We start from the raw sequence: 24,411 nt of genomic DNA, 5'->3' as shown, positions 1-24,411 counted from the left end.
GATTTGGAGTTGGGGGCGGTCGTCTTCACCCTCAAGATTTGGTGACATTACCTCTATGGGGTCTGTTGTACCATTTACACAGATCACAAGAGTCTGAGGTACCTAATGGATCAGCCGAATCTGAACATGAGACAACGTCGGTGGCTAGATGTGGTGAAGGATTACAACTGTGAGATCCTTTACCACCCGGGAAAGGCCAATGTGGTGGCCGATGCTCTTAGCCGCAAGGCGGCCCCGATCAGAGATATCTGCCTGTGGATGACAGTAGTGACTCCGCTTCTGGAGCAGATCCGAGAGGCTCAGCAGGAGGCTATGAAGGAGGAACATCGAAAGAGCGAGTGTATTGTGGGTTAGGTTTCCTCCTTCGACTATGATAGCCGAGGGTTGTTGACACTACACCGCAGGGTGTAGGTCCGATATCATGGAGGTGTGCGCCAGGTTCTGATGTAGTAGGAGCACAAATCCTGATTTTCCATTCATCCCGAGGCGACGAAGATGTACGGAGATCTTCGTCCTGAGTACTGGTGGCCCTGCATGAAGCGGGATCTAGCCTGGTACGTCGAGAGATGCCTGACCTGCAGGAAGGTCAAGGTCGAGCACCAGAGGCCTCACAGCAAGACACATCCATTAGATATCCCTATGTGGAAATAGGAAGATATTACTATGGATTTCATCACAAAGATTCCCAGGACCGCACATGGAGTTGATTCGATATGGGTCATCGTGGATCGGAGAACCAAGACTGCTCATTTTATCCCGATCCAGGAGAGTATATCGGCCAAAAAGTTGTCCGAGATTTACATGCGTGAAGTAATGGCACGACATGGCGTGCCTATCTCGGTGGTGTCAGATCGAGATGTCCGTTTTACTTCCAGATTTTGGAAGCGGTTTCACGACGAGTTGGGTACTCGTCTTCATTTCAGCACCGCTTTCCACCCCCGGACGGATGGGCAGAGTAAGAGGACGATACAGACTCTCGAGGACATGATTCGTGCATGTGTTTTGGATTTCGGTGGCTGTTGGGATACGTATTTTTCATTAGCGGAATTTTCATATAACAGCAGCTACCACGCAAGCATCGACCATCCTCCCTTCGAGATGTTGTACGGGAGGAAGTGCAGGACCCCGATTTACTGGGGTTAGGTTGGGCAGAGAGTCATGGGGAGTACCGAAGTGGTAATCAAGATGACGGAGAGGATCCAACAGATCCGGAGCAGGCTTCAGACTGCTCAGAGTCGGCAGAAAAGTTATGCCGACAAACGTCGTTCAGACCTGGAATTCCAGGTCGGGGATATGGTTCTCCTGAATGTGTTACCTTGGAAAGGTGTCATCCTGTTCAGGAAGCGGGGCAAGTTAGGCCCCCAGGTACATCGGTCCTTTCAGGGTTGCAGACCGGGTGGGCAAGGTGGCGTATAGGCTGGATCTGCCAGCCGAGCTTAGCCAGATTCATAGTAACTTTCACGTCTCCCAGCTGCGGAAGTGCCTGGTAGACGGCTCTGCAGTGGTGCCTCTAGAGGATATTCAGGTGGGGTACAGCCTGAATTACATTGAGCGACCAGTAGCTATCCTCGACAGGAAGTCGAAGGATTTGCGGAAGAAGAGGTTCGAGCTGGTGAAGGTTCAATGGCAGCACCGTAAGGGCTCAGAATGGACTTGGGAGCCAGAGGACGAGATGAGGGAGCACTAGCTCGATCTTTTTCCAGATGCAGTAGCAGACTTCGAGGACGAATTCTAAAATAAGTGGGGGAGATTTGTAACGCTCAGTTTTCGGTACGTATTTTAATTTAAGTTTTTGCATTTTTACTCTGGGACTCGACGAGTTGGAGGTTCAACTCGTCGCGTAGATGTGAGTTTTGGGATGCGGGTGGAAGTGTCTATTCCCTAATTCGGAAGCGCTGACTTGATGAGTAGACCTGTCGGGATGAAACCCTAAATTTGAGGGTTTGCACCCTATTTAAACACATTAAGTGGCCTCCATTCCAGCCTCCATCACCCTCACACCCCATTCTCGAAACCCTAATCAGTTGTGAGTGTTCTTGAGCTATTTTGGTGCCATTTTTGTGATTTGAAGCTTGGAGAAGGAAGGGAAGGCTTGGAGGTTCAAGAAGAAGGAAGTAGATCCAGAGTCTTGGTTGCATTTCTTGCTTGTTTGAGGTAAAAAGCTTCAACCTTGACTTCCCATTTGTTATATCTTCTTTAGGGCTTGAATCTTGTCATTTTTGGGGCATTTCTAAATCACATTCGGGTGTAGAGTGTATAGTAGAGTGATGACTTCAGATCTTGAACCTTGGAGGGTTCTCATGGCATAAAGGTGCCAACTTTGTCGCCAAGAGAGCCCCATGCGCCTTGTAGACTTCATTTTTTGGTCTTTTGAGCTTGAAGACCCATGCATGTACATAAAGTTCATGACTTTACATGTTATATTGACCCTAGGCGGTTAGATCTACCCTTTGGATGCATTAAGCTCGACTGAAATCGACTTGGTAGACTTAGACTTTGGGGGACTCGGCGAGTCGCTCATCGAACTCGGTGAGTCGTGTTATGGTTCCCCAACCTTTTCTGTTTCTGATCGATTTGGTTGAGTATAGAAGAGGACTCAACAAGATGGACTTGAATATGGACTTGAAGATCGAATAAATCGACGAGTTCAAGGATGAACTCGGGGAGTTCAAGGCAATGTCCCGATTGATATGAAGATGAACTCGACGAGTCCAATGAAGGATTCGACGAGTTCAAATGGAAAGTCTCGATTCTGTCATAAGGAGAAAATCAGCGAGATGGAGGGCAAATCGATGAGTTAGATCACGAAATTGAGATTCTCTGAGTTATAGAACTCGACGAGTTAGTGGACCAACTCGGCGAGTTGAGTCAACTAGATGTTGACTTTGACCAAAAGTTGACTTTGACCAGGGTGTTGACCTTGACTTGGACTTGACCTGAGTTGACCCTTGAAAGGGTTAAGAGTGTGAAATGGTAATTAAGGAGGGATGTTATGTGTAGGAGTTTGAGAGGAGTTGATTCCAGCATCGAGGACCGTTCAGACACTTCACGACATTGAGGTGAGTTACCTTCTAGTAGAAGTGGGTCTAAGGCCACAATGCCGGCCCACTAGTAGGAAGTTGTTTGTTAGATGATTGTCTTTGTGATAATTATATGTTATGTCATTAACTGTTATGTTTGTGTGTTAGGATGCTATGTGATACATGTTAGTAGTAGTAGGGGTGAAATAGTCCCCGGATACCGGTTGAAAGATATATCGAAGGGGTCGTCAGGACCCAAGCATGCCTAGCAGTATGTTATATTACTATGTGGTAGTGGTAGGGAGTGAAATAGTCCCCGGTAACCTGTTGAAAGATACCGAATGGGAGGTCAGCTCCTGGTTACCGGTTGAAAGACACCGAAGGGGAGGTTAGCTCCCGGTTACTGGTTGAAAGATACCGAAGGGAAGCCCAGCTTCCAGTTATGCCAGGAAAATACTGGTTGAAAGATACCGAGGGATTGGCAGTATATGTTTATGGTATGTGGTATGATGGGGGAACTCACTAAGCTTTGTCCTTACAGTTTTCAGTTTTGTTTCAGGTACCTCTTCGTCGAAAGGGAAGGAGCCGGCTCGGTAGTAGCGCATCACACACACAGGATTTCCGCATTATGAGATTCATGGGATTGTACTCTGATATTATTACTATTTTATGATATGGTTTAAGACACGTGACTATGTCATATGAAATGATATGAATTGATGATGTTTTTTAGTAAACTGTTTTATAAGTCACTTAATTAAAAACAAATTTTTGGTCTTGAAAATTGGGATGTTACAAGGGAGTTCCCCAATATTTTCCTGGATGATTTTAATGGTGTGCCTCTCGAGAGGAAGGTCGAGTCTAGGATTGACTTGATCCCTGGTGTGGCCTTGATTGCGAAGGCATATATCGCCTTGCGCCACCAAAGATGCAAGAGTTATCCTCACAGCTGCAGGAGCTGTTGGGGAAGGAGTTTGTTTAGCCTAGTAGCTCGCCATGGGGAGCACCAATCCTTTTTTTAGGATGAAGCATGGTTAACATCGGATGTGCATTCATTACCGAGAGTTGAACAAATTGACAGTGAAGAACCGGTATCCATTACCACTGGTTGACGACCTTTTTGATCAGCTACAGGGGGCATCTTAGTTTTCCAATATCGACTTGAGGTCCGGTTTCCATCAGATGAGGGTTCGGGAGGAGGATATCCCGAACACGGCTTTCTGGACATACTGTGGGAATTATGAGTTCGTGGTGATGCCTTTTAGGTTCACCAATGCACCGACAACATTTATGGATCTCATGAACCGGGTGTGTAAGCCTATGTTGGATCGATCAGTGATTGTTTTCATCGATGATATCTTGGTCTATTCCAAGACCACGGATTGTTTTCATCGATGATATATTGGTCTTTTCCAAGACCAAGAAGTAGCATAAGGAGCATTTGTGTGAGCTTCTTGGAGTTCTTCGGGCGGAGAGGTTGTACGCCAAGTTCTCCAAGTGTGAGTTCTAGTTGTACGAGGTTCAGTTTCTGGGACACCTCGTCAACCAGGATGGCATTTTGGTCGACCCAGCCAATATTGAGGTTGTTATGCGGTGGGAAGTTCCAAAGTCTCCATCTGAGATTCAGAGTTTCCTCGATTTGGCAGGCTATTATCGGAGGTTCATCAAGGATTTCTCTAAAATTGGAGTTCTTCTCACCAGACTGACTAGGAAGGATGTCACTTTCCGTTGGGGGCCTGATCAGCAGGAAGCATTTGAGGCTCTTCGGCAGAAGCTCTATGAGGCGCCAGTGCTTACCCTTCCGGAAGGAGTATTGTGATGCATCGATCATGGGTTTAGGTGCAGTGCTGATGCAGATGGGGCACGTAATCGCTTACGCTTCAAGGCAGCTGAAGTATCAAGAGTTGAATTATCCTATGCATGATCTGAAGTTGGGGGTAGTGGTTTTTGCCCTCAGGATTTGGCGTCATTACCTGTATAGGGTCTGGTGTACTATATATACGTACCACAATAGTTTGAGATACTTGATGGATCAACCCAACCTAAATATGAGGCAGCGGAGATGGCTTGATGTAGTGAAGGGTTATGATTGTGAGATCTTGTACCACCCTGGTAAGGCCAACGTGGAGGCCAATGCTCTTAGTCGCAGTATGGTTAGTACTCCGATTTGGGAGGTATGCTTGAGGATGACAGTATTGACTCTAGTATTGGAGATGATCATGGCTGCTTAGTTGGAGGCCATCAAGGTGGAAAACCGAAAGAGTGAGAGAGTGATCGGTCAAATATCAGCTTTTGATTATGATCGTCGGGGTTTATTGATGCTGCATGGCAGGATTTGGGTACCTTATCCGGGTGGGGTCTGACATATTTTGATGGAAGAGGCACACAAATCGATGTTTTCCATCCATCTGGGCGCGACTAAGATGCATCATGATTTGAGACATAATTATCAGTGGCCATGTATGAAGAGAGATGTGGCTTGGTTTGTGGAATGGTGCTTGACCTGCAGGAAGGTCAAGGATGAACATCAGCGCTCTCACAGAAAATTACAGCCCATGGATGTCCCATTATAGAAATAGGAGTAGAACGCCATGGATTTCATCACTAACTCACCGAATATAGCAAAGGGTTTTGATGTCATTTGGGTGATTGTGAACCGTTTGAAAAATAGTGCTCACTTTCTGGCCATTCGTTAGAGCTCTTCTAAAGAGAAGCTGGTAGAAATTTATGTTCGAGAGGTGGTTTCTCGCCATGGTGTGCCCTCTTCGATTTTGTCAGATCGAGATGTTTGTTTCACTTCCAGATTTTGGAAGAAGTTCCATGAGGAGTTGGGTACTCGATTGCATTTTAGTATTGCTTATCAACCTCAGACAGATGGGTAGAGCGAGCGAACCATCTAGACGCTCGAGGATATGTTGAAGGCATATATTATAGATTTTAGTGGGAGCTGGGACTCCTACCTACCTCTGGCTGAGTTTTCTTATAATAATGACTATCATGCTAGTATTGGTATGCCTCCTTTCGAGCTTCTCTATGGGAGGAAATGTCGAACCCTGATTTTTTGGGAAGAGGTTGGTCAGCGGGTCATGGAGAGCATAGAGATAGTACTCAAGACGAAGGAACTTATAAAGTAGGTTAGGCAGAGGGTGCAGACAGCCCAGAGTCGTTAAAAGAGCTACACCGACCGACGCAGATATGAGTTTGACTTTCAGGTGGGGAATATGGTACTCCTGAAGGTGTCACCTTGGAAAGGCGTTATCTGATTCAGGAAGTGGGGCAAGTAGAGCCCCAGGTTTATCGGTCCATTCCGGGTGATAGCTTGGGTAGGCAAGGTGGCTTACCGGCTGGATTTACCAGATGAGCTCAGTAAGATTCATAGCACCTTCCATGTTTCCCAGTTGCTAAAGTGTGTGACTGATGAGACCGCCATAGTACTTTTGGATGATATTCAGGTGGATGACCGCTTGGATTATGTGAAGCGGCCGGTAGTGATTATCGACCGAAAGATGAAGACCCTGCGTAACAAGGAAGTGGGCTTGGTGAAGGTGTAGTGGCAGGGCCGAAAGGGGTACGAGTGGACTTGTGAACCTGAGGAGGAGATGCGTACCCACTATCTTATTTTGTTCGAGACTGAGGAATTCGAGGGAAAAGTCTGATTCTAGTGGGGGAGAAATGTAACATCAAATGTAGGTACTCGATCTTTAAAATGTTTGAGCTAAATAAGAATGAAAACCCCAAAATTTAAAGGTCATGACATGAGATATAGGGTCTCATGATGTGACTTTAGTCTAAGACATGTGACCATTTTAAGGCTCACAACATGAGGGTTACATTCTCACGATGTGATTTCAGGAAAAACCCTAATCTCGTGTTTTGCTCCCTATTTAAGTGTAGTGGGAGGCTAGGGTTTGCACACCCTCAACCTCCATGACTTCCTTCCTGCCCAAAACGTTCTTACCCTCCGTTGTTGATCTTAAGAGCTCTTTTGGTGGCATTTTTGGCTCTTTGAAGGATAAGAAGACTCCTTGGGTGCATCCTTTTGGCATCAAGCTTCTATCTCTTCATTCTTCAGTGCTTTTGGACCTTTGTAAGTCCTAAAGCTATTGCCTTTATTTATTATGCATGCTAGATCTTAGATTTATGTTTCTTTTCATGTTTAGATGGGATAGCTGTTGAGAGAAAAACTTGAGACACACTTGAACAAACGTTAGAACAAGTATAGTTGTGAAATAGTTTATCTCGAAGGATCTAAAAGATCAACAATAATATTAATAAGTTAGAGTTAGATAGTTAGAGAGTTAGTTACGGAAAAGTAAAGAAAAGTAAATGACAGCAGTTGTTATATCAAGTATACACATAAGTTGATTCATAACGAGGAATGCATTCAGACCAAGTTAGTGAGTGAGATCAAACTTAGTGATTAAGTCACAAGTGACTTGCTCCGAAGAGAGATAGTGTTCAGTTATGTTCTAATGAACTTTGAGCGTAAGGAGAGATTTAAGATGTGTAATCAGATAGAAAAGAGAGATGTAATTGATAGATTCAGAAGTTGTATTGAATAAGTAAGATTGAGCTCTATTTATAGAGTCTCAAGAATTACACCGGATCACATCTCTAAGAGTAGCCATGCAAGGTATACTGGGCAATAGAGAGTATTACAATAAAAGTAGATAAAGTAAAGTAATCTAGTAAGTAAGAGTGACTGCGGTTGATGATGACTTCGGGTGAAGTTGCTGAGGAAGGTCTGACTGCGGATGCTTGAGGGTTGCGGTAGATGAAGTTCAAGAGGGTCACTTTTATGATTCAACAATTTCCCCTAAGTGACCTCTTTAACTTTTCTTCAGTTATTAGGTTTTAGAAACTTGATCAGTATCCACCAAAACTTCCAGACATTTTCCAACCAAGTGATCCTTGTTAAAATTTCGAACTTGACTTCGGCAATTGTGTGTTTTGACTTTTCAACTGCGGTTCGACAAACTTCAATCTGTTTTCTAGTGAGGTGATTCATGGCAGTCATCGGAATGAAGTATTTGGTATCATTGAGTTTCTGTTTAAAAATGACTCCAAGATCTGGGAAGTTTGTTGCACCTAGGGATCTTTCTTGAAATCCTTCAGTAATCATTGGTGTAACGCCCCGTTCGAAAAGTACTTATTTATGAACTTCCGAGATCCAGAGTAAGGGCGTTTCGGTCTTTTATGGGCAATGGGTTTTATTCGATAAGGTTTCGGGTCGGGGAGTGTTGCTAGAAGTATAGGGCTTCTCGCCACCTTTTAGTGGATATAAAGTTCGTCGGAAGCGGACTTAGAATAAAGGAGTTATGACACTTTGAAGATAATGTCAACAATGGTCCCTAAAGGAAATATCTAGCAAAGGGGTCCTAGGCATGCATGGAGTGCATGCGTGTAATTGGCTGGGTACGCCCAGCATAAGATAGGTTACGCCCAGCGTAGAGTGGATAAATGAACGCGGGTGTTGGGGGCGTACGCCCAGCGTACAGGATGTACGCCCAGCGTACATCCAGAGTCTTTAAACCCTAATTTGAGGGTGAGCCACTATATATAGAACATAATGGCTTCAACCCTAGCCCCCATATCAGCCTCCCTAACCTCAGAAGAAACCCTAGAACGTTCCAACCTCCATTTTTAGAGATCTTGGCCTTGGAAAGCTCATCTTGGTGGTTTAAGCTTGGAAGAGGAAAAGAGGAAGTTGTCAAGGAAGGAGTTGGGTGGCTGGAGCTCGTGGATCTGGGAAGGCATCATCTTCTGGAGCCCTTTTGAGGTATAAAGTCTCTTGCTTGTGATCTATTTTGTGTAGATCTTGGTGTTATGAAGTTTTGACATCATTTCTTGTCCTAAAACCCCAAAGTGATGCATGATGTGAGTTGGTTGAGATTAGCTGTCCTTTCAGACCTTAGGAGAGGTCTTGAGTGAGAAAAATGAGGTCCCAAGGGCTTTGGTTGTCTCATGTATGATGTAGGTGGGTCTTAATGGATTAAGACCTTGAGTTAAGAGCTTTATGGACGTCCCAAGTGATAAAGTTTGAGACTTTATGGATCCTAGGCATGTTTGGTCGATGGATCTGAAGTTTGGGCTTAAGACCTTAAGTCATTAAGAACTTATGAGGACTTTTAGTTCAGCGAGTTTACGCCCCGCGTAAAGTGATGTACGCCCAGCGTACTCACCATTCTGCATGTACGCTTAGCGTACATGGGGGGTACGCCCCGCGTACTCTGTCTGTATGGATCGTAAGTTTTTGGGCCGTGGTTTGGGGCATGTTTGGGTATTTGGGCCTTAGTGGGCCATCAGAAATCATATTATATGGACCAAGGAATATATTTTGGGCCTAGGGTGAGGCCCATTAAAGGATTGGGCCCAATATAGCAAATTGGGCCATTAGTGGGTCACTAGTGGGCTTGAGAAGCTTACCTAGTGTTGGGCCCTTCATATTATGGTGTTGGGCCTTAGTCATGGACCAGATTTGGGTTAAGGGTAAAATGGTCAATTTACCCTTAGAAGGATATTGTTTTGGGCTAAGTGTTTTTGTGGCATTGATAGTTCGGGGAGCTAGAGGAGCAGCAGTGCGGGGATTGTCAGATAGCAGCCAGAAGGGTACCAGCAGTATTTCGGCAGTCGCAAGGTGAGTTATCCTCACTATATCGACAAGGTCTACGGCAACAAGGCCGGCCCTTTAACGGATGGAAATCCGGGTATTGATTGTTATGTGATTGTTTTGCTAGATCTGCATCTTGGTATTTAGGATGGTGTTATGTTAGTGACCTGGTTAAGGTCGGTACCCGGGATATAGGGTAATGTTATGCTAGTGACCGGTTAGGTCGGAATCCTGGTTAGGATGTTGATATGTTATGTGATCTGTTAGACTGTTGTCTGGTCGAGGATTGTTATGTGATTATTTGTTTTATGTGCACATGGTTGTTTGACGGGGGTTGGGTTGAGGCGGGTCCTGCTTAGTGCTGTAGGCCAACATATCCAGGGTGGACCGGACATTCCGAAGGCCCAGCGAGCGGTCCGGATAGGCTGAAGGCCCCGAGAGGGCGGACCAGACGTGCCGAGGCTCGGAGAGTGGACCAGGCCTACTGAAGGCCCGGTGTGGGCAGACCAGTCATACTGTAGACTCAGAGAGTGGACCAGGTGGATTGCAGGCCCGGTGCGGGCGGACCAATCACACTGTAGACTCGATGTACATGGCTAGACTCGGAGGGTGGACCAGGTGGACTGAAGGTCCGGTGCGGGCGGACCAGTCACACAGCAGACCCGATATGCGTGGCTGTTCCATTTGTGATATGATATGAGTATGTTATGTGTGGTTGGTATTTTGGGGGTAACTCACTAAGCTTTCGGGCTTACAGTTGTAGTGTTATGTTTCAGGTACTTCAGGAGATCGTGGCAAGGCGAAGGCGTGATCGTACCGCTCCTCATGTTTTACGATTTTTATGATATGGTTCTGGGGATACTCTGATAATAAACTATTTTGAAAACGAGATGTATGAAGTTAATGGTTTTTGAATGAATGAAAATGTTTTAATTTGACTCAATTTTTATGGGTGTTACAAGTTGGTATCAGAGCCTTGGTTTGACTGAATTGGAGGAACATTCGTGTGAATCCAGTCTCAAATCAAGGAGGGATTTTCAAAATGGTTTTCAAAAGGTATTCGAGATAAGTAAAGGAGGATGCAGAGGGTACGATCAGCCAGAGCCAGTAAGTAGACCCCAAAATACCATTCAAGCTATTTGATTATGTGATATGTAAGAACAGCATGGTAGTGATAGGCTAAGGATCTTCTGGAATTTGCATGATAGAATTGCCTGATTATATGATACCTATTAGCCTAGGGTTATCCTTATATGAGATATGCAGCTTTCCCTCTAGGAGTGAGGTTTGAGCGGGTGTGTATTTATATGGTTAGAGTGTTGTGGTGATACTTGAGACAAATATGGGTAGGTGTGGAAGGTAGTATGGGCCCGTACTACTGAAAGCACAGGACCCATACGCGTATCAAGGAAGTCACAACTCTCTAGGGTATCGGTTATGTGATAGCTCCCCTGGTGGATATGTGATGTGTCTAAGGGTCTTGTTGGTGTATTGCAGTATGGCGATTACGAGAGATTTTGGGGCAGGATCCGGTTCGGGATCGGGATCAGGAGTGGGTGGTCAGGATGGAGCAGTGCCACCCGAGGTCATCGATCAGATGAGTACGGACGAGTTGGATGCCAGGATTCGTGAGATCCTGCATGATGAGGTTGCTGCTATGTTCCGGGCTGAGTTGCCGGAGATGTTTGGGTCGATCAAGACCGCCATGGTTGAGTACTTTGATGAGCGCTACGCAGCTCTTGCGGAGACGGCTGTCGCGGCAGCTACAGCGGCTGTAGCAGCGGCAGGGGGAGGAACCGGTCGAGGTTTTCAGTATCGGGACTTCGATAATACGAAGCCCCCTACTTTCGATGGAGTTCAGGATCCGATCGTTGCGATGAGATGGTTGTCAGACGTGGAGGGTTGTTTCTTCACGTGTTCATGCCCTGCGGATCAGAGGGTGAGGTGTGCTCTGAACCTTTTGAGGTTCGGAGCGAAGGATTGGTGGAGGTTGACTACGGGATCTTATTCTGACGCGCAGCGGGCTGCGGTTACGTGTGATCAGTTCCGGGAAATGTACAGTACCCGTTATGTTCCACGGGTTGAGAGAGAGAGGTTGGCTCAGGAGTTTCTGGAGCTGAAGCAGGATTCCGAGTCGGTGACGGAGATCACCAGGATGTTTACTGAGAGGGCGATGTTTTGCCCGGAGTTTGCTTCGGAGCAGGCTCAGATGTCCCGATATCTGAGTATGCTCAAGATGGATATCAAGCAGTTTGTGTCTACGCAGAGGTGCGAGACTTTCCTGGAGTTACAGGAGGCCGCTCGGCGGCGTAAGTTGGAGATGGAGTTGCAGTTGCGAGAGCAGAGGCAGGCCCTGGTGCAGTCGCAGCCGGCGCCGAAACGGTTCAAAACCGTTGACTCTAGGGTTGGAGGTCAGAGCAGCCACACCTGTGAGAAGTGTGGGAAGGGTCATGCCAGAATTTGTAGGTCTGGTGGTACGTGCCGCAAGTGCGGAAGGGAGGGGCATTATGCGAGGGATTGCCGACAGTCAGCCCCGGTACAGGATATGAGGATTTGTTATCACTGCCATCAGGTTGGACACTTGAGGGCCAACTGTCCACAGCTTGTTACTGATGGGTTTTGAGCATTCTAACACTCCTATGGTGTACATGCAACCCTAGAAACCTTGGATCTATGTTTGACTAAGATACATGCAAATAATTATTTTTCCAAGGTTCTTATCCTATCTAGCATGACATGGGGAACTTGAATCAAATAAAGCTAGTAGAATTACTTACCTTGTAGTTGTAGTTGATTGGTTGGAGTTTTAGAGCCTAGAACCAATAGTGTGGATGCCTCAAATGGAAATCACAAATCACCACAAACTTGGAATTTTGAGAGAATAGTCACAAACTTCTTGAAATCGGCCCTCTTAGTTTACACACATCAACTAGTGCAATTTCAAGAACCAAAGCCTCCTTTATATAGTGTGGTGGATTAGGGTTACATCCATGTAAACCCTAATACCCATGTCTTTTCATTTCCATGAGATCCATGGGTTAAAGCTCCATGGAGTATTCATGGACTTTCAATGCAAGCCTAGCCCATTCCAAATAAGCATTAGCCCACACTATATAAATACAAGAGCCCATATTTAATTAGTCATACTTTTGATCTCTAAATTAATTCTAAATTAATTATAGATCAACACTAATTAAATAATCTGATTTTATATTAATATATTAGAACTTATAATATATTAATAAATCATAACTTATACTATTCTCAAAAGATTATCTGTAAATTGTTCGGGTGAAGTGCAACCCAAATGGACCATGCCGGGTCGGGTCAAGTACATACCAAATATAGTTATGGACTTAGACACTATCTCCAACAGTTACAAGACCGGTGCAGGCTCCAGCGCCGGCCACTTTGAGGATTACGGGTGGAGGTCAGGGTGGAGCGGAGCCTCCGAGGGCTCAGGGACGCGCATTCCAGCTTACGGCAGAGGAGGTCAGGGCAGAGCCAGATGCAGCTGCGGGTATGTTTCCATTTTGATGTCTTGTTATCTGTTGATTATGTGGTATTGTAAATCTGTCTGCCTTGTTCCGCATGTTTCATAGTATGATTGAGGATCTTAGTAGTTAGGAGTTGTAGTTAGCGTTCAGGAGGACGCTTGGACAAAAGATAAGGTACATGATCTTGTTGCTAGGAATAGCGACTGCGATGCAAGAAGTGTTCAGTTGGGATTCGAACTTCCTTAGAGTTCGGGTGTACAATGGCGGAAGGGTCATTCGGTGGAGGTTACTCACTCCCGAAGGAGTCAGTTCATGGATAAGAAGGAAAATATGGAGTAAGGGCGATTGAGTTATGCCGGTTTTGGGCATCGGTGGTTAGTAGTCAGTGCACTAAGTGGGGAGAATTGGAAAATTCTCCGGTAAAACAGCAAGTATCCAGGGTTGGTTAGCTGTTTAGATTTATCAGTGTTGTTAGCCGAGAGTGTGGCATGATTAGAGCAAGTGATAGACAAGTGGGGCAGGGAACAGACCATGATTTCAGTTAAGGTAGTTGGTCGATGTGAGGCCTGGGTTTAGGCCATGGAAAGGATTCCGGGAATGGAACTGGAGTTCGGAACCCCAAGAGGGCTAGAACAGACTGCATGGGAGAGATTTCCGGGAAGAATGGATCAGGGTGATGTGCGACAGTCTTTGAGCGGTCCGGATAGACTGAAGGCCCGTAGGCGTACCAGTCAGGCCGAAGGCTCGGGGAACGGTCCAGATAGGCTGAAGGCCCAGGAGGGCGGTCCAGACATGATGAAGGTTCTGAGAGTGGTCCAGATAGGCTGAAGGCCTGGAAAGGCGGTCCAGTCATGCTGAAGACTCTGTATGTGATAGTGGATCGATACGAGGAGAATGAGTAAAAATGTCGCCATGTAATAGTAATCGATATGGTCTGGCCCCAAGTATTGATCGGGATGATAGAGATGGCTGGAGGCCGTGCGTGGGCCTTGTTAGTTATGTGATCGGATTCAGAGTATATAGGAGTTAGAGAATAACGGTTGCTCTACATGGATAGTGTAGAGCGGAGTATAGCTCTGTGGCACTTATAGGTGCGATAAGGGTTGATGAGTAGACTTCCTGGAAAGGAAAGGTATGTAGCTCTGGAAGGAGTGTGGGCCCTCTGAGAGGAAGGCATGCAGAGTAAAAGGATGATCGAAGATGCTTCGGTTATTGGTAGTAAGCACTAGGATTGTACCAGATATATGGAAGCACATACGGGTTGGATGCCCGTTGAGATGCCCGTTGTGGCAATGTTGGATGATGCGCATGCATGTGTTCGGTCTCCTTGGAAGAGGAGAAGGTAAGGGATTCCCGATTGGAGATTGGGACAGAAGTAAGGTAGTGTCTTCAGGTGGCACTCAGTTGATGAGCGTTGTCATCAGAGAAAAGAAGTTGGTGACCGGCTTGAAGCAGTTGATCGGAACCCTGCAAGGGAAGAGATGGATTTAGAGATTCGATACCTGTGTTTGAGGGAAACTGAGCCGGTTTGAGATCAGTGGATGCATTGTAGGAGTATCATCCGGAAGTTTGTGTTGCCGCAGGCTTCGAGGACGAAGCCTAATTTAAGTGGGGGAGAATTGTAACGCCCCATTCGAAAAGTACTTATTTATGAACTTCCGAGATCAAGAGTAAGGGCGTTTCGGTCTTTTATGGGCAATGGGTTTTATTCGAGAAGGTTTCGGGTTGGGGAGTGTTGCTAGAAGCATAGGGCTTCTCGCCACCTTTTCGTGGATATAAAGTTCGTCGGAAGCGGACTTAGAATAAAGGAGTTATGACACTTTGAAGATAATGTCAACAATGGTCCCTAAAGGAAATATCTGGCAAAGGGGTCCTAGGCATGCATGGAGTGCATGCGTGTAATTGGCTGGGTACGCCCAGCGTAAGATAGGTTACGCCCAGCGTAGAGTGGATAAATGAACACGGGTGTTGGGGGCGTACGCCCAGCGTACGTCCAGAGTCTTTAAACCCTAATTTGAGGGTGAGCCACTATATATAGAACATAATGGCTTCAACCCTAGCCCCCATATCAGCCTCCCTAACCTCAGAAGAAACCCTAGAACGTTCCAACCTCCATTTTTAGAGATCTTGGCCTTGGAAAGCTCATCTTGGTGGTTTAAGCTTGGAAGAGGAAAAGAGGAAGTTGTCAAGGAAGGAGTTGGGTGGCTGGAGCTCGTGGATCTGGGAAGGCATCATCTTCTGGAGCCCTTTTGAGGTATAAAGTCTCTTGCTTGTGATCTATTTTGTGTAGATCTTGGTGTTATGAAGTTTTGACATCATTTCTTGTCCTAAAACTCCAAAGTGATGCATGATGTGAGTTGGTTGAGATTAGCTGTCCTTTCAGACCTTAGGAGAGGTCTTGAGTGAGAAAAATGAGGTCCCAAGGGCTTTGGTTGTCTCATGTATGATGTAGGTGGGTCTTAATGGATTAAGACCTTGAGTTAAGAGCTTTATGGACGTCCCAAGTGATAAAGTTTGAGACTTTACGGATCCTAGGCATGTTTGGTCGATGGATCTGAAGTTTGGGCTTAAGAGCTTAAGACATTAAGAACTTATGAGGACTTTTAGTTCAGTGAGTTTACGCCCCGCGTAAAGTGATGTACGCCCAGCGTACTCACCATTCTGCATGTACGCTTAGCGTACATGGGGGGTACACCCCGCGTACTCTGTCTGTATGGATCGTGAGTTTTTGGGCCGTGGTTTGGGGCATGTTTTGGTATTTGGGCCTTAGTGGGCCATCAGAAATCATATTATATGGACCAAGGAATATATTTTGGGCCTAGGGTGAGGCCCATTAAGGGATTGGGCCCAATGTAGCAAATTGGGCCATTTGTGGGTCACTAGTGGGCTTGAGAAGCTTACCTAGTGTTGGGCCCTTCATATTATGGTGTTGGGCCTTAGTCATGGACCAGATTGGGTTAAGGGTAAAATGGTCAATTTACCCTTAGAAGGATATTGTTTTGGGCTAAGTGTTTTTGTGGCATTGATAGTTCGGGGAGCTAGAGGAGCAGCAGTGCGGGGATTGTCAGATAGCAGCCAGAAGGGTACCAGTAGTATTTCGGCAGTCGCAAGGTGAGTTATCCTCACTATATCGACAGGGTCTACGGTAACAAGGCCGGCCCTTTAACGGATGGAAATCCGGGTATTGATTGTTATGTGATTGTTTTGCTAGATCTGCATCTTGGTATTTAGGATGGTGTTATGTTAGTGACCTGGTTAAGGTCGGTACCCGGGATATAGGGTAATGTTATGCTAGTGACCGGTTAGGTCGGAATCCTGGTTAGGATGTTGATATGTTATGTGATCTGTTAGACTATTGTCTGGTCGAGGATTGTTATGTGATTATTTGTTTTATGTGCACATGGTTGTTTGACGGGGGTTGGGTTGAGGCGGGTCCTGCTTAGTGTTGTAGGCCAACATACCCAGGGCGGACCGGACATTCCGAAGGCCCAGCGAGCGGTCCGGATAGGCTGAAGGCCCCGAGAGGGCGGACCAGACGTGCCGAGGCTCGGAGAGTGGACCAGGCCTACTGAAGGCCCGGTGTGGGCAGACCAGTCATACTGTAGACTCAGAGAGTGGACCAGGTGGATTGAAGGCCCGGTGCGGGCGGTCCAATCACACTGTAGACTCGATGTACATGGCTAGACTCGGAGGGTGGACCAGGTGGACTGAAGGTCCGGTGCGGGCGGACCAGTCACACAGCAGACCCGATATGCGTGGCTGTTCCATTTGTGATATGATATGAGTATGTTATGTGTGGTTGGTATTTTGGGGGTAACTCACTAAGCTTTCGGGCTTACAGTTGTAGTGTTATGTTTCAGGTACTTCAGGAGATCGTGGCAAGGCGAAGGCGTGATCGTACCGCTCCTCATGTTTTACGATTTTTATGATATGGTTCTGGGGATACTCTGATAATAAACTATTTTGAAAACGAGATGTATGAAGTTAATGGTTTTTGAATGAATGAAAATGTTTTAATTTGACTCAATTTTTATGGGTGTTACAAGTTGGTATCAGAGCCTTGGTTTGACTGAATTGGAGGAACATTCGTGTGAATCCAGTCTCAAATCAAGGAGGGATTTTCAAAATGGTTTTCAAAAGTTTTTCGAGATAAGTAAAGGAGGATGCAGAGGGTACGATCAGCCAGAGCCAGTAAGTAGACCCCAAAATACCATTCAAGCTATTTGATTATGTGATATGTTAGAACAGCATGGTAGTGATAGGCTAAGGATCTTCAGGAATTTGCATGATAGAGTTGCGGGGGAGTCATCTGAATGTTCAGATGACATGTGTGAAGCTAGATTTTTGAAGTGGGGAGGGGTCTCTGGTCACTCAGGAGAAGGAGGTTTTTGATTGATCTCCTTTTGCGGTGGAGATTGATGCGGTGGTGGCGTCTGATGAGATGGTTGCGGTGAAGGAATTTTATCAGTTATGATGGGGGGACTTTGATGATGGGAAATGCTGTTGGAATGATGGTCTTCATCATCACTTCCCCCTCTTGAGGAATGCAACACCGGAGCATCCTCAAGCCATTTTTTGAGACCATCGACTTTGGCACACACCTCCTGGAACTGAGCTTTAAGAGCATCAGCCAGTTGCTGATTGTCTGGGATGGCGGTGTTGAAGAGCAATCGGTGAATCTCCTTTGTGAGCTGAAAAATTTCGGGGACATGAAAGTTTGATGATAAAGATCGTTGAAGTCTGTTGATGGTAGATTGAAGGACTGAGATAGTGGACTCATAAGCAGTGTGAGTCTCAGCGATCAGCTTTTGAGAGTGAGTTGACTGGTCCGCAATGGCTGTTTGTAAATTTGCCTTGATTGCGGATACCTCAGAGATGAGGCGCTCCGCAGCAGCCATGAATTGCTTGTGGTCAACTTGGCGACTTATATCTAGGGATCGGATTCCCATTTCAACCTTCAGAGAGATGCGCTCAGCAGCCAATCTTTCACGGGTTTCCAGTCTTTCAATTCTTTCGATTAAGGACTGTGGTCCGGGAATGTCTTCTGGTTGCGGTTGAGTGGGCTTTACCGCAGCAAGGATTTTGTCGACTTTAGCTTACAGACTTAGAAATTCCTTTCTGGTCACTGCATTCTTCTTCTTCTTGTTCTTCTTTGTTTTTTGTTTGGAGGTGGAATGTTGAGAACCACTCGATTCTTCTTCTTCATTAAAAATCATCAGATCATCATCAGAAGGGTTAGGTTGATTTACCTCATTTAGATCAAAATCATCGAATCCGAATGTGGGAGCTGAGCTGACTTCGATTGCGGTTCCTTCTTCTTGAGAGTCTTGAACAGTTGGAGTTGGAGCTGGAGGGACCTTGGATGTACCTTCACCACCAAGAGTGGTCTGAGCCTTGTGGATTGTCTCAGCCATTGCGGTCATCCACTCTTGTACTTTCAGGATGGTGGCTACAGTATTGGCATTGTTGATTGCGTCCGCCCAATACTTGGCTACAGATTGAATTTCATGTTGTTTTTGTTGGGGTTTCTTGATTTGCTGATCCTTCCTAGCTTGAAATGCCCTACGGAAAGCGGCATACTTCTTGATATCGGATTCAGACACCGGAGTGTAATGTAACCATGAATCATTCGATTCATCACCATCAAATCCTTGGAATCGCACCGAGGTGTCCCTCGGGTCCACGGATCCTTGCACATTGGTGCTCACCGTGCCTAAACCACCTGTAGCAGATGTAAGCAGAGTAGAATTTCCTGAGCTTCCTCGGTCTCCTTGACCCGTGGTCAAGTCTGGCCTCGGCTCAGTTCTGGCAAGGGCGGAAGAATTGCCCTGTGGTTGGGAAGGTATTTGCAGTGTTTGGGTTACAAACAAAAGGATGGAGTTCAACTCCTCAGGGGAAAAGAAGTGTAGACGGGAAGCCCTGGAGACCTTAGGGCGAGAACCAGTGTCATCCTCTTGGGAGTGAACTGGGGGTGAGTCTCCACGATGAGGTGAAACAGACACACTTTTTGTGTCTGAGTGGTATTCGATTGTGGTAATAAATGGGTCTGCGGGCACCCCAAGGACTACCGGAGCCTTTTGAGAGGCTGAGGTATCAGTCCGGTCACGCATTTGGCCAGTGGGATCGGTTTTTCTTTTCTTTAGGATGGAGATGGGTAGTGCATCCTCCTCAGAATCACTCATAGAGGGAGAGTGAGATTGATTTTCAGTTGATTCGTCATCTGAGGGCATAGTTTGTGTGATTTTTCATTTCTTTAAGGGTTCAGCTTGTTTGGGAGCATCTTTCTTTGGGGTTCTTTGTTTCTTGGAGACGTTGCGGGGGCCTTGATGGGCTGAGGCTAATTGTTTTCGTCTTTGAGAAAGGTTGGAGAGAGTGGTGGAAGATGGGAGTGCGGTACTACCAGGGATGGTGAGTGCGGATGTGGCTTGTAGAGGCGGGGTAGAAAGGTATAGGCTAATACCTTCTGTAGCCTCTATATGGTCTGTGAGATCAGGGGTTTCAAGTCCAAGTGAGGTCAGAATGTGGACTGGTAGTCGTCTAATGGGTTCGAAGTTAGATTGATCTTTGGAGGGATTGTACCTTTTGAGATCTTTGGTGATGAAGAGGGTGGTATCGTTGCCCATGCTAAGTCCTGCATCCGCATGAAGATCTGAGATGCATAGAGACCAGAACCTAGCAAATGTGAGTTCGGTAGGGTTTTCTCTTGGGCTCTCTTTGGGAATGTACTGCAAGAAGTCATCCCACAAAATCTGACCGTAGTTGACATTGTGGCCAGTGAAGATACTCCATACCAACTCCAAAAGCTTAAGACCCATATTATCAGTGCCTCCGGTTCGGCCTGACAGGCTGCGGATCACAAAGTAAAAAACGAATTGCCACACCGCACGCAGCTGATTTTTCTTGAATTCGGCAATGCCTTTGATCTTCTTCTGGTAACCCATTTGATAAAGAGCAGAGAGAATGTCCGCCATGCTTGGAGTAAAAACCTTGGTTGAAGGATGAACCAACAGATTAATGGCATTGAGGAATTTTTCGTTGTTCAGAATGACCAAAGAATCGTTCACAAGATTCAGATGCACCTCTTGAAGATTTTCGAGGGGTCTGTAAGCAGAGAATGCACATTTGAACAAGGTTGAAATAGGAACCACGTCTGTGAAAGAATCGAAGGGGCCAAACAGAGGGTTATTGGTCAAGAACTTGATCATTAGCTTGATTGGAGCATTGTAGGAGGAATGCTCTTCGAACACAGCCCTAAAATTGCTTGAAGCAATCGTAGGCATTTGGTTTCTTGTTGCAGAATCAGAACCAGTTGGGTTTGCAGAGGCAGAAGCCTTGGAGAGTTTCTTCGAGATGCCGGATTTCACCATTGTTGAGAGCTTGAGAAAGGGTGCAGAAACAGAGTGCAAGAAGACGGAGAGAAAGTTCAAAGTTCAGAAAGCGTAAACTTTTCTCGGGGAAGAAGAAGGGGTTTTATAGGAATGGATATGAATGGTAATTGATTTTACCCTAAGTGAAAGTAGATAAGGTAAAAATGTTTGGGGGTTTTCTTTGATTGGGGATGAAATCTTAGCCACAGATTAAGAAAAAGGTTTAGATTATTTTTTTTGAGATTTACCAAAAAATAAGGTTGGCAATTAATGAAGTGTCAGACGTAAAACATCACGTCTGATGAACGTGTGGTGAGGGTGGATTTAATCTGTAGTGCAAAAGGGAAGTTGTAACGGATTGGACGTGTTGGGGAAATAGGAAGGGACAGGTTAAATGGATTTGTTTATGGGAAAACGCTCTTTTTGTCATCATACCTAAAATAGGTCTGACACAAGGTTTATTCAAAAAGGGAAATGGGACAATTTCTCAAGGAATGTTTTTATTTAATGTTTTTCTTATTTAATGAAGGATCATTAAATAGCACACCATGATTCAAGAATTAATGAAACAGTTGAGAAAACTGTCAATGTGATTGCGGAATGAAACTTCATTGCGGATGGATCATTTGTCATTGCGGACAGTTGGATGACTGCGGTAGAAGAACTGAGGAGAACACTTGAACAAAAATTAGTAACAACAAACAATAAGGACCATTGAAGGATAAATATGATATATGGTTGCGGTACATAAACTGTGGTACACAGGATATACCAAAACTATCTATCATAAGTAACTTCAGTTTGGACCGCAACAGAGACCAAGGATGGTCTGCGGTACTTATCAATTCAAGAAGAATTGGGGGTCCGGATTCATCATTCCTAACATTTGTAAGAAGCTGTTGAGTTTTGTAGAGTCAAGTACCTTTGTGAACACATCAGCAATCTCTTCATGAGTATGGACAAAAATTAGTTCAATTTTACCTTTCAGGATGTGGTCTTTGATGAAGTGATACCGTAGTTCAATATGCTTTGTCTTGGAGTGCTGAATTGGATTGTGAGAAATAGCTATAGCACTTTCAGAGTCACAGTAAATTGGTATCCGCAGCATTCTGTATCCGTAGTCCATAAGTTGTGTTTTCATCCATAAGACTTGTGAACAACAGCTGGCTGCGGCCACATATTCAGCTTCTGCGGTAGATAGTGATACACAACTTTGTTTTCTTGATGACGAGCTGACGAGTCTTCCTCCCAAAAATTGACATCCACCTAAGGTGCTTTTTCGATCTAGTCTGCATCCGGCGTGATCCGCATCTGTGAATGCCTGTAGGCTGAAGTCATTGCCTGCGGGGTACCATAAACCAAGAGTCTTGCTTCCTTTCAGGTATCTTAGAATCTGTTTGGTTGCGGTCATGTGTGACACTTTTGGGTCAGCCTGGTACCTTACGCATACACCAGTTGCAAAGAAGATGTCTGGTCGGCTTGCGGTGAGGTACATCAATGAGCCAATGATACCTCTATAAGTCTTGTGATCCACTGATTCTCTTGAGGGATCAGCAAATATCTTATATCCGAAGGCCATGGGGACCATAGCCGAAGAACAGTTGTCCATTGAATATTTCTTTAACAGTTCAGTGGTGTATTTCCCTTGATGAATGAATATCCCTTGAGGAACTTGTTTCACTTGAAGTCCTAGAAAGAAGTTAATCTCTCTATTCATGCTCATTTGGAACTTGTTGGTCATGAGCTTAGCGAATTCATTCACCATTTTTTGATAAGTTGATCCGGAGATGATATCATCCACATATATTTGTACAAGCATAAGGTGATCACCATTTGGTTTTCTAAATAAAGTGGGATCAATCACTCCTCTTTTGTATCCGGACGAGACAAGAAATTCAGAGAGAGTCTCGTACCACGCTCTTGGGGCTTGCTTTAGACCGTAGACTGCTTTTTCAAGCTTGTAGCAGTGGTCTGGGAATTCAAGACTTTCAAAACCCGGAGGTTTCTGAAGATAAACCTCCTCTTTTAGTTCCCCACTGAGAAAAGCACTTTTCACATCCATTTGGTGTACCTTGATGTTCTTGTGAGCTGCGTATGCTAAGAAGATTCAGATGGCTTCCATACATGCTACCGGGGCATACGTTTCATCATAGTCAATACCTTCAAGTTGACTATATCCCTTGGCAACTAACCTTGCCTTGTTCCTGACGACCGCACCAGATTCATCCAACTTATTCTTGAACACCCATCTAGTACCAACAATGGTGTGACCTTGCGGTTTCGGAACGAGTTGCCATACTTTATTCCTTTTGAATTCTTCTAGCTCTTCTTGCATTGCTGATATCCAGTTCGGTTCTAGTAATGCTTCTTTGATTGTTCAAGGCTCGACCGAGGACATAAATGCTGCATAGTGACAATGATCAGATAAATCCTTGGAAGATCGAGTTTGGATACCTGCGGATGGGTTGCCGATGATTTGACCTGGTGGGTGGTCCTTCGTCCATACGTGTAGACGGGGTTGCAGATAATCAGCAGTTGCGGTACAGGGAATGTCTTCAATATCAGAAGACTCTACGGTTGGAGATGGAAGTTCCCCCTGGACTTGAGAACAACCTGCTGAATTATCTTGAACTGGGAAGGTGGGATTAAATTTTTATTGGGCAGATGGTGCAGGTTCCCCCCTGGATTGCGGAAGGGAGTTCCCCTTGACCCTGAGAAGGTTCCCCCTGGATTGCGGATGGGAGAGTGATAATTCTTGAGTCTGTTCTTGTGTCAATGTTCTCTATGTTTTCGTCATCCGAGTCGGAAGAAACGTTTGATGGTAATGATTCTCTGTGGATGGGAACTAGAGCTACATCAAGTACTGGAACCTCGATGGTTGTTGCTTGATCCGGAGTGGAGCTTTCACCCTCAACCGGCGAGGTGGAAGTATTGAGAGATGCTACTTCGAATAGAGATGGACCAGATACATCAGCATGCTGCTGTAGAGCTTCCTGAGACACAAGGACTTCGGATAACTTGGTTGTTTCGACAGGGTCGAAGAGATCGTCATAGTTTACTTCAACTAGGTTCAATGGACCCGAAGAGGCAGGAATATAACTTTCTAAGATTGTTGTGGTTTCTGTTGATGGAGCGGTGTTGCGGATGTGATAGTCATCAAATTTCACATTGAAGCTTTCAATGATTAGCCTTGTACGTCGAATGAGAACCCTATAGGCAACTTTGTTTGTGGAATAGCCAAGGAAGATGCCTTCATCAGACTTTGGTGCAAACTTGTTAAGATGATCTGTGTTGTTGATCACAAAACATCTACACCCAAAGATATGAAAAAAGCGGACATTTGGCTTGCGATTGTTAAGGCCCTCATACGGTATTTTGCTGAGACGCTTGCATATAATACTTCAATTCTGCACAAAACATGCGGTGGCCACTGCTTCGGCCCAGAAGTAGAGAGGAAGGTGTGCGAAGTTGAGCATGGATCTGGCTGCTTCTACTAGAGTGCGGTTCCTTCGCTCTACTACCGCATTTTGTTGCGGTGTTTAGGGAGCGGAGAAGTTGTGAGTGATACCCTTTGAAATCAAGAAACTGTTTAGGAGATGATTAGTAAACTCGATTCCATTATTACTTCGGATGCGTCGAACTGGCAGCTTGATCTGGAGTTCTATCTCCTTGATGAAATTGATGAGAATCTGCGGTGTTTCTGACTTGAGTCTGAGAAAGAAAACCCATGTAAACCGTGTGAAGTCATCTACTATAACCAGTATGTATTTTTTGTGATGGAGACTGGCTACGGTGGATGAACCGCAGAGATCAATGTGCAAGAGTTCCAGTGGTTCAGAAATTGAGGAGTCAATCACCATGGGGTGACATGTTTTGGATTGATTTCCACATTCACATGCAGGACAGAGAGTATCATT

This window comes from Lactuca virosa, chromosome 8, assembly GCF_052849685.1.
Source record: "Lactuca virosa cultivar CGN04683 chromosome 8, Lactuca_virosa_CGN04683_v6, whole genome shotgun sequence".
Lineage (NCBI taxonomy): Eukaryota > Viridiplantae > Streptophyta > Magnoliopsida > Asterales > Asteraceae > Lactuca > Lactuca virosa.
Note: the sequence above shows the minus strand (reverse complement) of the source record.